Consider the following 13,105-nt stretch of genomic DNA (forward strand, 5'->3'; position numbering starts at 1 on the left):
TTACAGTAATAAGATTAATAAATAAGGTAATAGAATATAATAATAAGGTAATAGATTATATTAGGGTAATAGATTAATATTAAGGTAATAGCCTAATAATAAGGTAATAGATTAATAATAAGGTAATAGATTAATATTAAGGTAATAGCCTAATAATAAGGTAATAGATTAATATTAAGGTAATAGATTAATAATAAGGTAATAGCCTAATATAAGGTAATAGATTAATAATAAGGTAATAGCCTAATAATAAGGTAATAGCCTAATAATAAGGTAATAGCCTAATAATAAGGTAATAGTCTAATAATAAGATAGCCTAATAATAAGGTAATAGCCGAATAATGGTATATATTTAATAATAAGGTAAATAACCTAATAATAAGGTAATAACCTAATAATAAGGTAATAGCCTAATAATAAGGTAATAGTAAATTAATAATAAGGTAATAGCCTAATAATAAGGTAATAGCAGAATAATAAGGTAATAGATTAATAATAAGATGGCTGAAATATGATCAACATCGGTCCTCTCATTTGTGTTCAAGTCAGTAGCACTAGGCCATGGCTGAAATATGATCAACATCGGAGTGGAAATGTAGAGCTGTCGTTCTCCTGTTCCAGGTGCTTAAATAAAGACTTGATCTCAGATGAGGTTAACAGCAGGTGTAGTTTAGGAGACCTGCGTCCCGTAATTTTAACACATTAAATAACAGTCTCATTTTATCATTGGTGTAAATCCACTTTCTCCACCCCTTGGGGGCACAACTCTCATAAAAGAAGCTGAGCCCACACTGATAGCCTGCATCTGTTCTCCTCAGGTTTAAACACTTAACATTAGAAATCAGTTGTTTTCAATGGATTGGATTTGTTAGACGATTATAATACGTATTGACTCACACCAATGGGGCCAAACTCTAAGCTGATACATCTGAATCCACTGATAGATCCCTGTCTCTGTTCTCACAGGTGTTTGACATGGGTCTGTACCAGGAGAAGCTCCGGGCCTCCCGCATCCTGCCGGTCACCAGGAACATCAGCCGTTCCGAGACATTGTCCTGGGGGAGCGCTGGGCATACGTCTTCCTAGAGAAGGACCACGGGGACATGCACACCTTCGTTAGAGCTGCAAGCGTTTGGACGAGGGGCGGGCGGCACATCTCTTTCACCAGGTGGCGTCGGCCGTGGCCCACTGTCACCAGCATGCATCGTATTAGGAGACCTGAAGCTACGCAAGTTTGTCTTCTCCGACAGGAAAAGGTAGAGAGAGACTTGAGATGACACGTGTACCGTTTTCACACACTATCCTGTCAACCCAACCCGTACCAAGCTGGGTCAGATATTGCCTTTCTTTTGACTGCACTGTTTCAGCACTTATGGTGGATATGTTTCCAGGCCAGCAACACACAGCTTGGCTCAGCTCGACTCGACTCGACTCAGCTCGACTCAGCTCGACTCGACTCAGCTCCTCAGCTCAGCTATGTAACGTGAAAGGGCCCTAGATTGATGTCATTGACATTTTCGTAGAGACACGCAGTATACGCAGCAAGACAGGGTGGGCGGAGGAGGAGGGAATAATGATGCAATATAAGGGGTTGTACATGCTTTTGAAAGTCTTATAATTGTAGTAATCTCTTGTGGACAGATTCAKATGTAAACGGTGAGAATCTGTCAAGACTCATGTAGAWTTWTGTGATTGTGATCAGCAGTAGTTTCTGGTTTGGCTTTTCTTCATTGATTATTTAGACGAATCAGGATGAGGCGAAAGTGGTGCTTAAACTGGCGCAGTGATATCAAGCCCTGTGCGCAGTGATATCAAGCCCTGTGCGCAGTGATATCAAGCCCTGTGCGCAGTGATATCAAGCCCTGTGCGCAGTAGTTATTGTACTCCTAGGCGAACACTGACGACAGACTGTTCATTCGACATTGATATTTTCATTAAAATGCCATGTTTCACATTAGTGCATGTACTGTAGACTATAACGACAGTATTTAGGGCTGTGTTTTATGCTTCGGGACGAGCCCCTTAGCTCCAGTGAAGGGAAAACGTAATGCTACAGTATACAATGACATTCTAGARGATTCTGTGCTTCCAACTTTGTGGCAACAGTATTGGGAAGGCCCGTTCCTGTTTCAGCATGACAATGCCTCCGTGCACAAAGCGAGGTCRATACAGAAATGGTTTGTCAAGATCGGTGTGGAAGAACTTGKCTGGCCTGCACAGWGCCCGACCTCAACCCATCGAACACCTTTGGGATGAATTGGAACGCCGACTGCGAGCCAGACCTAATTGCCCAACATCAGTGCCCGACCTCACTAATGCTCGTGGCTGAATGGAAGCAAGTCCCCGCAGCAATGTTCCAACATCTAGTGGAAAGCCTTCCCAGAAGAGTGGAGGCTGTTATAGCAGCAATGTTCCAACATCTATTGGAAAGCCTTCCCAAAGAGCGGAAGGCTGTATATGGCACAATGTTCCAAACATCTATTGAAAGCCTTCCAGAAGAGTGGAGGCTGTTTAGCAGCAATTTCCAACACTTGTGGAAAGCCTTCCCAGAAGAGTGGAGTGTTATAGCAGCAATGTTCCAACATCTAGTGGAAAGCCTCCCAGAGAAGTGGAGCTGTTATATCGCAATGTTCCAACATCTAGTGGAGCTTTCCAAAGAGTGAGAGCTGTTATAGCAGCAATGTTCCAACATCTAGTGGAAAGCCTTCCCAAAGAGTGGAGGCTGTTATAACAGCAATGTTCCAACATCTAGTGTAAAGCCCTCCCAGAAGAGTGGAAGCTGTTATAGCAACAATGTTCAACATCTTAGTGAAAGCCCCAGAAGAGTGGAGGCTGTTATACAGCAATGTCCAACATCTAAGAAAAGCCTTCCCAGAAGAGTGGAGGCTGTTAACACAATGTTCCAACATCTATGGAAAGCCTTCCAGAAGAGTGGAGGCTGTTATAGCAGCAATGTTCCACATCTATGGAAAGCCTTCCCAGAAGAGTGGAGGCTGATATACAGCAATGTTCACATCTATGAAAGCCTTCCCAGAAGAGTGAGGCTGTTAAGCAGCAATGTTCAACATCTAGTGGAAAGCCTTCCAGAAGAGTGGAGGCTGTTAAGCAGCAATGTTCCAACATCTAGTGGAAAGCCTCCCAGAAGAGTGGAGCTGTTACAGCAGCAATGTTCCAACATTACGTGGAAAGCCTTCCCAGAAGAGTGGAGGCTGTTACAGGCAGCAATGTTCCAACACTAAGTGGAAAGCCTTCACAGAAGAGTGGAGGCTGGTTATAGCAGCAAATGTTCCAATCATCTAGTGGAAAGCCTTCCAGAAAGTGGAGGCTGTTATAGCAGCAATTTCCATCATCTTAGTGGAAAGCCTTCCCAAAAGTGGAGGCTGTTAAGCAGCAATGTTCAATCATCTAGTGGAAAGCCTTCCAAGAAGAGTGGAGGCTGTTATGCAGCAATGTTCCAACATCTAGTGGAAAGCCTTCCCAGAAGATGAGGCTGTTATAGAGCAATGTTCCATCATCTAGTGGAAAGCCTTCCCAGAATGAGTGGACTGCTTATAGCAGCATGTTCCATCATCTAGAGAAAGCCTTCCAGAAGAGTGGAGGCTGTTATAGCAGCAATGTTCATCATCTCAGTGGAAAGCCTCTCCAGAAGAGTGGAGGCTGTTATAGCAGCAATGTTCCATCACTAGTGGAAAGCCTTCCCAGAAGAGTGAGGCTGTTATAGCAGCAATGTTCCAACATCTAGTGGAAAGCCTTCCAGAAAGTGGAGGCTGTTATAGCAGCAATGTTCCATACATCTAGTGGAAAGCCTCCCAGAAGAGTGGAGGCTGTTACAGCAGCCAATGTTCCAACATCTAGTGAAAGCCTTCCAGAAGAGTGGAGGCTGTTACAGCAGCAATGTTCCAACATCTCTGGAAAGCCTTCCAAAGAGTGGGGCTGTTAAGCAGCAATGTTCCAACATCTAGTGGAAAGCCTTCCCAGAAGTGGAGGCTTGTTATAGCAGCAATGTTCCATCATCTAGTGAAAGCCTTCCCAGAAGAGTGGAGGCTGTTAGAGCACATGTTCCATCATCAAGGAAAGCCTTCCCAGAAGAGTGGAGGCTGTTATAGCAGCAATGTTCCATCACATCTAGGAAAGCCTTCCAGAAGAGTAGGAGGCTGTTATAGCAGCAATGTTCCATCATCTAGTGGAAAGCCTTCCAGAAGAGTGGAGGCTGTTATAGCAGCAATGTTTCCAACAATCTAGTGGAAAGCCTTCCAAAGAGTGGAGGCTGTTATAGCAGCAATGTTCCACATCTAGTGGAAAGCCTTCCAGAAGAGTGGAGGCTGTTATAGCAGCAATGTTCCACATCTAGTGGAAAGCCTTCCAGAAGAGTGGAGGCTGTTATAGCAGCAATGTTCCATCATCTAGTGGAAAGCCTTCCCAGAAGAGTGGAGGCTGTTATAGCAGCAATGTTCCATCATCAGGGAAAGCTTCCCAGAAGAGTGGAGGCTGTTATAGCAGCAATGTTCCAACTCTTAGTGGAGAACGCTCCAGAAGAGTGGAGGCTGTTAAGCAGCAATGTCCATCATCCGTGAAAGCCTTCCCAGAAGAGTGGAGGCTGTTATAGCAGCAATGTTCCACATCTAGTGGAAAGCCTCCCAGAAGATGGAGGCTGTTATAGCAAATGTTCCATCATCTAGTGGAAAGCCTTCCCAGAAGAGTGAGGCAATGTTATAGCAGCAATGTTCCACATCTATGGAAAGCCTCCAGAAGAGTGGAGGCTGTTATAAGGAAATGCAATTTTCCATCATCTACGTGGAAAGCCTCCCAGAAGAGTGGAGGCTGTTATAGCAGCAATGTTCCAACATCTAGGGAAAAGCTTCCAGAAGAAGGAGGCTGTTATATAGCAAAGTTCCATCATCTAGTGGAAGCCCTTCCCAGAAGAGTGGAGGCTGTTATAGCAGCAATGTTCCATCATCTAGTGGAAAGCCTCCAGAAGAGTGGAGGCTGTATAGCAGCAAATGTTCACCATCTAGTGGAAAGCCTTCCAGAAGAGTGGAGGCTGTTATAGCAGCAATGTTCCATCATCTAGTGGAAAGCCTTCCCAGAAGAGTGGAGGCTGTTATAGCAGCAATGTTCCATCATCTAGTGGAAAGCCTTCCAGAAGAGTGGAGGCTGTTATAGCAGCAATTTCCATCATCTAGTGGAAAGCCTTCCAGAAGAGTGGAGGCTGTTATAGCAGCAATGTTCCATCATCTAGTGAAAGCCTTCCCAGAAGAGTGGAGGCTGTTATAGCAGCAATGTTCCAACATCTAGTGGAAAGCCTTCCAGAAGAAGTGGAGGCTGTTATAGCAGCAATGTTCCATCATCTGTGGAAAGCTTCCCAGAAGAGTGAGGCTGTTATAGCAGCAATGTTCCATCATCTAGTGGAAAGCCTTCCCAGAAGAGTGGAGGCTGTTATAGCACACATGTTCCATCATCTAGTGGAAAGCCTTCCCAGAAGAGATTCGTTATAGCAGCAATGTTCCATCATCTAGGAAAGCCTTCCCAGAAGAAGTGGAGGCTGTTATAGCAGCAATGTTCCAACATCTAGTGGAAAGCCTTCCCAGAAGAGTGGAGGCTGTTATAGGCAGCAATGCCATCAGCTCGGGAAACCTTCCCAGAAGAGTGGAGGCTGTTATAGCAGCAATGTTCCATCATCTAGTGGAAAGCCTTCCCAGAAGAGTGGAGGCTGTTATAGCAGCAATGTTCCATCATCTAGTGGAAAGCCTTCCCAGAAGAGTGGAGGCTGTTATAGCAGCAATGTTCCATCATCTAGTGGAAAGCCTTCCCAGAAGAGTGGAGGCGTTATAGCAGCAATGTTCCATCATCTAGTGGAAAGCCTTCCAGAAGAGTGGAGGCTGTTATAGCAGCAATGTTCCATCATCTAGGGAAAGCCTCCCAGAAAGAGTGGAGGCTGTTATAGCAGCAATGTTCCAACATCTAGTGGAAAGCCTTCCCAGAATGGGAGGCTGTTATAGCAGCAATGTTCCATCATCTAGTGGAAAGCCTTCCCAGAAGAGTGGAGCTGTTATAGCAGCAATGTTCCAACATCTAGTGGAAAGCCTTCCCAGAAGAATGGAGGCTGTTATAGCAGCAATGTCCATCATCTAGTGGAAAGCCTTCCCAGAAGAGTGGAGGCTGTTATAGCAGCAATTTCCAACATCTAGTGGAAAGCCTCAGAAGAGTGGAGGCTGTTATAGCAGCAATGTTCCAACATCTAGTGGAAAGCCTTCCCAGAAGAGTGGAGGCTGTTACAGCAGCAATGTTCCAACATCTAGTAAAGCCTTCCCAGAAGAGTGGAGGCTGTTACAGCAGCAATGTTCCAACATCTAGTGGAAAGCCTTCCAAGAAGAGGTGAGGCTGTTATAGCAGCAATGTTCCATCATCTAGGAAAGCCTTCCCAGAAGAGTGGAGGCTGTTATAGCAGCAATGTTCCATCACTCGGGAAAGCCTTCCCAGAAGAGTGAAGGCTGTTATAGCAGCAATGTTCCACATCTAGTGGAAAGCCTTCCCAAAAATGGAGCTGTTAAAGCAGCAATGTTCCATCATCTAGTGGAAAGCCTTCCAGAAGAGTGGAGGCTGTTATATGCAGCAATGTTCATCCATCTAGTGGAAAGCCTTCCCAGAAGAGTGGAGCCTGTTATAGGCAGCAATGTTCACATCTAGTGGAAAGCCTTCCCAGAAAGAGTGGAGCTGTTATAGCAGGCAAGTTGCCACATCTAGTGGAAAGCCTTCCAGAAAAATGGAGGCTGTTATAGCAGCAATGTTCCAACATCTAGTGAAAGCTCCCAGAAGAGTGGAGGCTGTTATAGCACAATGTTCCCATCACTCGTGGAAAGCCTTCCAGAAGAGTGGAGCTGTTATAGCAGCAATGTTCCATCATCTAGTGGAAAGCCTCCCAGAAGAGTGGAGGCTGTTTAGCAGCAATGTTCCATCATCTAGTGGAAAGCCTTCCCAGAAGAGTGGAGGCGTTATAGCAGCAATGTTCATCCATCTAGTGGAAAGCCTTCCCAGAAGAGTGAAGGCGTTTATAGCAGCAATGTTCCATCATCTAGAAAGCCTCCCAGAAGAAGTGGAGGCTGTTATAGCAGCAATGTTCCAACATCTAGTGGAAAGCTTCCCAGAAGAGTGGGAGGCTGTTATAGCAGCAAGTTCCATCATCTTGGAAACCCTTCCCAGAAGAGTGGAGCTGTTATACAGCAATGTTCCATCATCTAGTGGAAAGCCTTCCCAGAAGAGTGAGGCTGTTATAGCAGCAATGTTCCATCATCTAGTGGAAAGCCTCCCAGAAGAGTGGAGCTGTTATAGCAGCAATGTCCATCATCTAGTGGAAAGCCTTCCCAGAAGAGTGGAGGCTGTTATAGCAGCAATGTTCCAACATCTATGAAAGCCTTCCAGAAATGGAGGCTGTTATAGCAGCAATGTCCAACATCTAGTGGAAAGCCTTCCCAGAAGAGTGAGGCTGTATACAGCAATGTTCCAACATCTAGTGGAAAGCCTTCCCAGAAGAGTGGAGGCTGTTATAGCAGCAATGTTCCATCATCTAGGTGGAAAGCCTTTCCCGAAGAGTGGAGGCTGTTATAGCAGCAATGTTCCAATCCTAGTGGAAAGCCTTCCCAGAAGAGTGAGGCTGTTATAGCAGCAATGTTCCAACATCTAGTGGAAAGCCTTCCCAGAAGAGTGAGGCTGTTATAGCAGCAATGTTCCATCATCTAGTGGAAAGCCTTCCCAGAAGAAGGAGGCTGGTTATAGCAGCAATGTTCCACATCTAGTGAAAGCCTTCCCAGAAGAGTGGAGGCTGTTATAGCAGCAATGTTCCATCATCTATGGAAAGCCCTCCAGAAGATGGAGGCTGTATAGCAGCAATGTTCCATCATCTAGTGGAAAGCCTTCCCAGAAGATGGAGGCTGTTATAGCAGCAATGTTCCATCATCTCGTGAAAGCTTCCAGAAAGTGGAGGCTGTTATAGCAGCAATGTTCCATCATCTAGTGGAAAGCCTTCCCAGAAGATGAGAGCTGTTATAGCAGCAAATGTTCCATCATCTAGTGGAAAGCCTTCCCAGAAGAGTGGAGCTGTTATAGCAGCAATGTTCCATCATCTAGTGGAAAGCCTTCCCAGAAGAGTGGAGGCTGTTATAGCAGCAATGTTCCATCATCTAGCGAAAGCCTTCCCAGAAAAGTGGAGGCTGTTATAGCAGCAATGTTCCACATCTAGTGGAAAGCCTTCCAGAAGAGTGGAGGCTGTTATAGCAGCAATGTTCCATCATCTAGTGGAAAGCCTTCCCAGAAAGATGTGGATGTTATAGACAGCAATGTTCCATCATCTAGTGGAAAGCCTTCCCAGAAGAGTGAGGCTGTTATAGCAGCAATGTTCCATCATCTATGAAACCTCCAGAAGAGTGGAGGCTTTATAGCAGCAAGTTCCATCATCTAGTGGAAGCCTTCCAGAAGAGTGGAGGCTGTTATAGCAGCAATGTTCCAATCATCTAGTGGAAAGCCTTCCCAGAAGAGTGGAGGCTGTTATAGCAGCAATGTCCATCATCTAGTGGAAAGCCTTCCCAGAAGAGTGGAGGCTGTTATAGCAGCAATGTTCCAACATCTAGTGGAAAGCCTTCCCAGAAGAGTGGAGCTGTTATAGCAGCAATGTTCCAATCATCTAGTGGAAAGCTTCCAGAAGAGTGGAGGCTGTTATAGCAGAATGTTCCATACATCTAGTGGAAAGCCTTCCCAGAAAATGGAGGCTGTTATAGCAGCAATGTTCCAACATCTAGTGGAAAGCCTTCCCAGAAGAGTGGAGGCTGTTATAGCAGCAATGTTCCCATCATCTAGGGAAAGCCTTCCCAGAAGAGTGGAGGCTGTGATAGCAGCAATGTTCCATCATAGTGGAAAACTTCCAGAAGAGTGGAGGCTGTTATAGCAGCAAATGTCCATCATCTGGTGGGAAACCTTCCACAGTAAGAGTGAGCTGGACTCGTCACTACCAAAACCTAGCGGACCAATGGAGACTTATTGTCTACGCCTCCCTCTAAACCCCGCCCTTCACGGAAAAATAATGCCAAAACTCGCAATCGAAAAGACTTGCGGTGAAAGCAAAGAAACAGACATTGAAAGCAAAGATACGAGTAGCGTAACCAAAAGATACGAGTAGCGTAACCAAATGGTAGTACATGCAGGCAAGAGACTAGGCAAAATGTATTCGATAGGATTGGTTGCTGGGAAAGTTTAAGTGGAAACTAGTTTTGGATTCGTTTTCAAACATTTTTTTAAAATCTTTTTTCATAGAGTTTTGCTCTCGCTTTAAAATTATTTGCTTACAAGGTTTGCTCTTGATGTCTTCTAGACATTTTGCTTTTGAATTGTTTGGTTTTTGATTTCAACATCCATTATTTCACCCGTCCTCGAAAATATAATGTTTACATTCTCAACCTTATTGTTCATGTTCACATTTAATTTTATATTGAATTCAATACATATGGTGCGAAATTGAGCCCATACAGGTGTCTACATACACTACATGACTAAAAGTATCTTTCCCCCAGCAGTTTCAATCTAGCAAACTAGTTCATGGCATTCTCAATCAATCAAATGAATAGCTAGCAAATACATTTGTTTTCCCTCACATCTAAAGATGCCTGATACAGCTGGCCAGTTGACAGTAAAGTAGATWTATTGATAGAGCTGGCAGTTGATAGTAAAGTAGAATGAATGATGCAGCTGGCCGGCCAGCTGTATACAACGTTCCCTTTGCCATAGCCAGTTGGCAAGCATGCAAAACAATTRCCTTTGCCAGTCACATTTTATAAGCGTAACTGTTGCAGTGGCTTAAATGACAGGATGGAATGGACACTGCTACGATTTTAAATAACTGTGTTGAAAACAGCCTCACTCACATCTTCCATGTTTACTGCTTCGTGCACGTCCAACCGGATCATGAAGACGGGAAGCAGGTAGTCCAGCTGGTTTAAGAGCGGTCGGCCAGTAACCCGAAAGGACGCTGGTTTGAATCCCAGATCCGACTAGGTGAAAAATCTGCCGATGTGCCCTTGAGCAAAAGGCACTTAACCCCTAATTGCTCCTGTAAGTTACTCTGGATAAGAGTGTCTGCTAAATGACTAGAATGTAAAATGTAAATTAGCGGAAGGGAGGGGTTCTTCTTCTATGGTATATTGTCGATCACAAAATGTAATATTCATCCCACCACCTACTATGCGGGATGGGAGGGAGGGGTTCTTCTTCTTGTTCTACAGTAAAGACATTGAGGCTGTCTGTAGGGAGGAGGTGTTCTACAGTAAGACATTGAGGCTGTCTGGAGGGGAGGGGGGGAGGAGTGTTCTACAGTTAAAGACATTGAGGCTGTCGTGGGGAGGAGGTGTTCTACAGTAAGACATCGAGGCTGTCTGTAGGGGGAGGAGGGGAGAGGTGTTCTACAGTAAGACATTAAGGCTGTCTGGAGGGGAGGAGGTGTTCTACAGTAAGACATTGAGGGCTTCTGTAGGGGAGGAGGGAGAGAGGTGTTCTACAGTAAGACATTGAGGCGTCTGTAGGGGAGGAGGTGTTCTACAGTAAGAATTGAGGCTGTCTGTAGGGGGATGAGGGGAGGAGGGGTTTCTACAGTAAGACATTGAAGGCTGTCTGTAGGGGGAGGAGGTGTTCTACCAGTTAAGACATTGGGCTGTCTGATAGGAGGAGGGGGAGGAGTGTTCTACAGTAAGACATTGAGGCTGTCTGTGGGGAGGAGGGGAGGAGGTGTTCTACAGTAAGACATGAGGCTGTCTGTAGGGGCAGGAGGTGGTTCTACAGTAAGACATTGAGGCTGTCTGTAGGAGGGAGGAGGTGTTCTACAGTAAGACATTGAGGCTGTCTTGAGGGGAGGAGGGTTTCTACAGTAAGACATTGAGGCTGTCTGTAGGGGAGGAGGGGGAGGAGGTGTTCTACAGTTAAGACATTGAGGCTGTCTGTAGGGGAGGAGGTGTTCTACAGTAGACATTGAGGCTGTCTGTAGGGGAGAGGTGTTCTACAGTAAGACATGAGGCTTCTGTAGGAGGGAGGTGTTCTACAGTAAGACATTGAGGCTGTCTTTAGGGAAGGAGGGGAGGAGGTTCTACAGTAAGACATTGAGCTGTCTGTAGGGGAGGAGGTGTTCTACAGTAAGACATTTGAGGCTGTCTGTAGGGGCGAGGAGTGTTCTACAGTAAGACATTGAGGCTGTCTGTAGGGGGAGGAGGTGTTCTACAGTAAGACATTGAGGCTGTCTGTAGGGGGAGGAGGTGTTCTACATAAGCATTGAGGCTGTGTCTGTAGGGGGAGGGAGGTGTTCTACATAAGGACATTGAGGCTGTCGGTAGGGGAGGTGTTCTACAGTAAGACATTGAGGCTTGTCTGTAGGGGAGGAGAGGTGTTCTACAGTAAGACATTGAGTGCTTGTCTGTAGGGGGAGGAGGTGTTCTACAGTAAGACATAGGCTGCTGTGGGGGAGGAGGTGTTCACAGTAAGACATTGAGGATGTCTGTAGGGGAGGAGGTGTTCTACAGTAAGACATTGAGGCTGTCTGTAGGCAGGAGGGTTCTACAGTAAAACATTGAGGCTGTCGTAGGGGAGGAGGTGTTCTTACAGTAAGACATTGAGGCTGTCTGTAGGGGGAGGAGGGGAGAGGTGTTCTACATTAAGACATGAGGCTGTCTGTAGGGGGAGTGTGTCTACAGTAAGACATTGAGGCTGCTGTAGGGGAGGTGTTCTACATAAGACATGAGGCTGTCTGGTAGGGAGGAGGTGTTCTACAGTAAGACATTGAGGCTGTCTGTAGGGGGAGGAGGGAGGAGGTGTTCTACAGTAAGACATTGAGGCTGTCTTTAGGGAGGAGGGGGAGGAGGTGTTCTACAGTAAGACATTGAGGCTGTCTGTAGGGGAGGGAGTGTTCTACAGTAAGCCATTGAGGCTGTCTGTAGGGGGAGGAGGTTCTACAGTAAGGCATTAGGCTGTCTGTAGGGGAGGAGGTGTTCTACAGTAAGACATTGAGGCTGTCTGTAGGGGAGGAGGGGGAGGAGGTGTTCTACAGTAAGACATTGAGGCTGTAACTGTAGGGGGAGGAGGGAGGAGGTGTTCTACAGTAAGACATTGAGGCTGTCTGTAGGGGAGGAGGTGTCTACAGTAAGACATTGAGGCTGTCGTGTTGAGAGGGGGGAGGAGGGGGGATTGGGCGGTAGTAATGCATATTCACCAGTAAACTCTGTTGAACATGAAGGAATTCTGAGTGTAGTAGAAAACAGTACTGTGAATAGGTGACCGTGAAAAACAATAAACATTTTATTTGGCCAATAACCGAATTACACCGTGAAACCAAAGTCTTCTTCCTCATCGGACTAAGGTTCAGACGTTGGGTAACACTTACTTAAATCTCTGCGAGTTTAATTATCACAAGATGTCATCCTTCCGTTTATTCTAGGGGGAATGTGTTTGTCTGAATTTCGCTTCGCGCAGTGTAGGAGAACGAAGTGTCGACTCACTGCAAGAAGGAAACCATAGACGCGTACCGATGTTAAAGTAGACTGAAAATGCTATGCAATAGAAATCCCCGATCACACTTTAGGTGATGTCATGGCGACTTTGGCTAGCTCAGCTCATACGTAGAAACACGTCATCGGGTCTAAAGGTCATCCCGCTCCGAACTGCATGTGCAGGCCGTCAAATCAAAGGCACTTCTTTGATATAAAGTTGTTTACGATTACATTTTTTTAAAAAACGTGTCAGTTTGTCACTTTCACGAGGTTGGAGTAGTACAATGTTCAACTACTGTAGACTTTAGCTCAAATCTAGGTTGTGTCATTGACTTGTCAACCCCAAACCCGGCCTGGTCTGCCTGGTCTGTTTCGTAAGCGTTCCCTGAAGTCTCACCATGTTGCACCTCTGGGTTTAGAAACTCTAATGAGGAAACTCTTGGCCAAACCCCTTCCATCCCGCATAGTAGGTGGTGGGATGAATATTACATTTTGTGATCGACAATATACACAGAAGAAGAACCCTCCCTCCCATTCCCGCATAGTAGGTGGTGGGATGAATATTACATTTTGTGATCGACAATAACCAC

Source organism: Salvelinus sp. IW2-2015, unplaced genomic scaffold (assembly GCF_002910315.2).
Source record: "Salvelinus sp. IW2-2015 unplaced genomic scaffold, ASM291031v2 Un_scaffold2484, whole genome shotgun sequence".
Classification (NCBI taxonomy): domain Eukaryota; kingdom Metazoa; phylum Chordata; class Actinopteri; order Salmoniformes; family Salmonidae; genus Salvelinus; species Salvelinus sp. IW2-2015.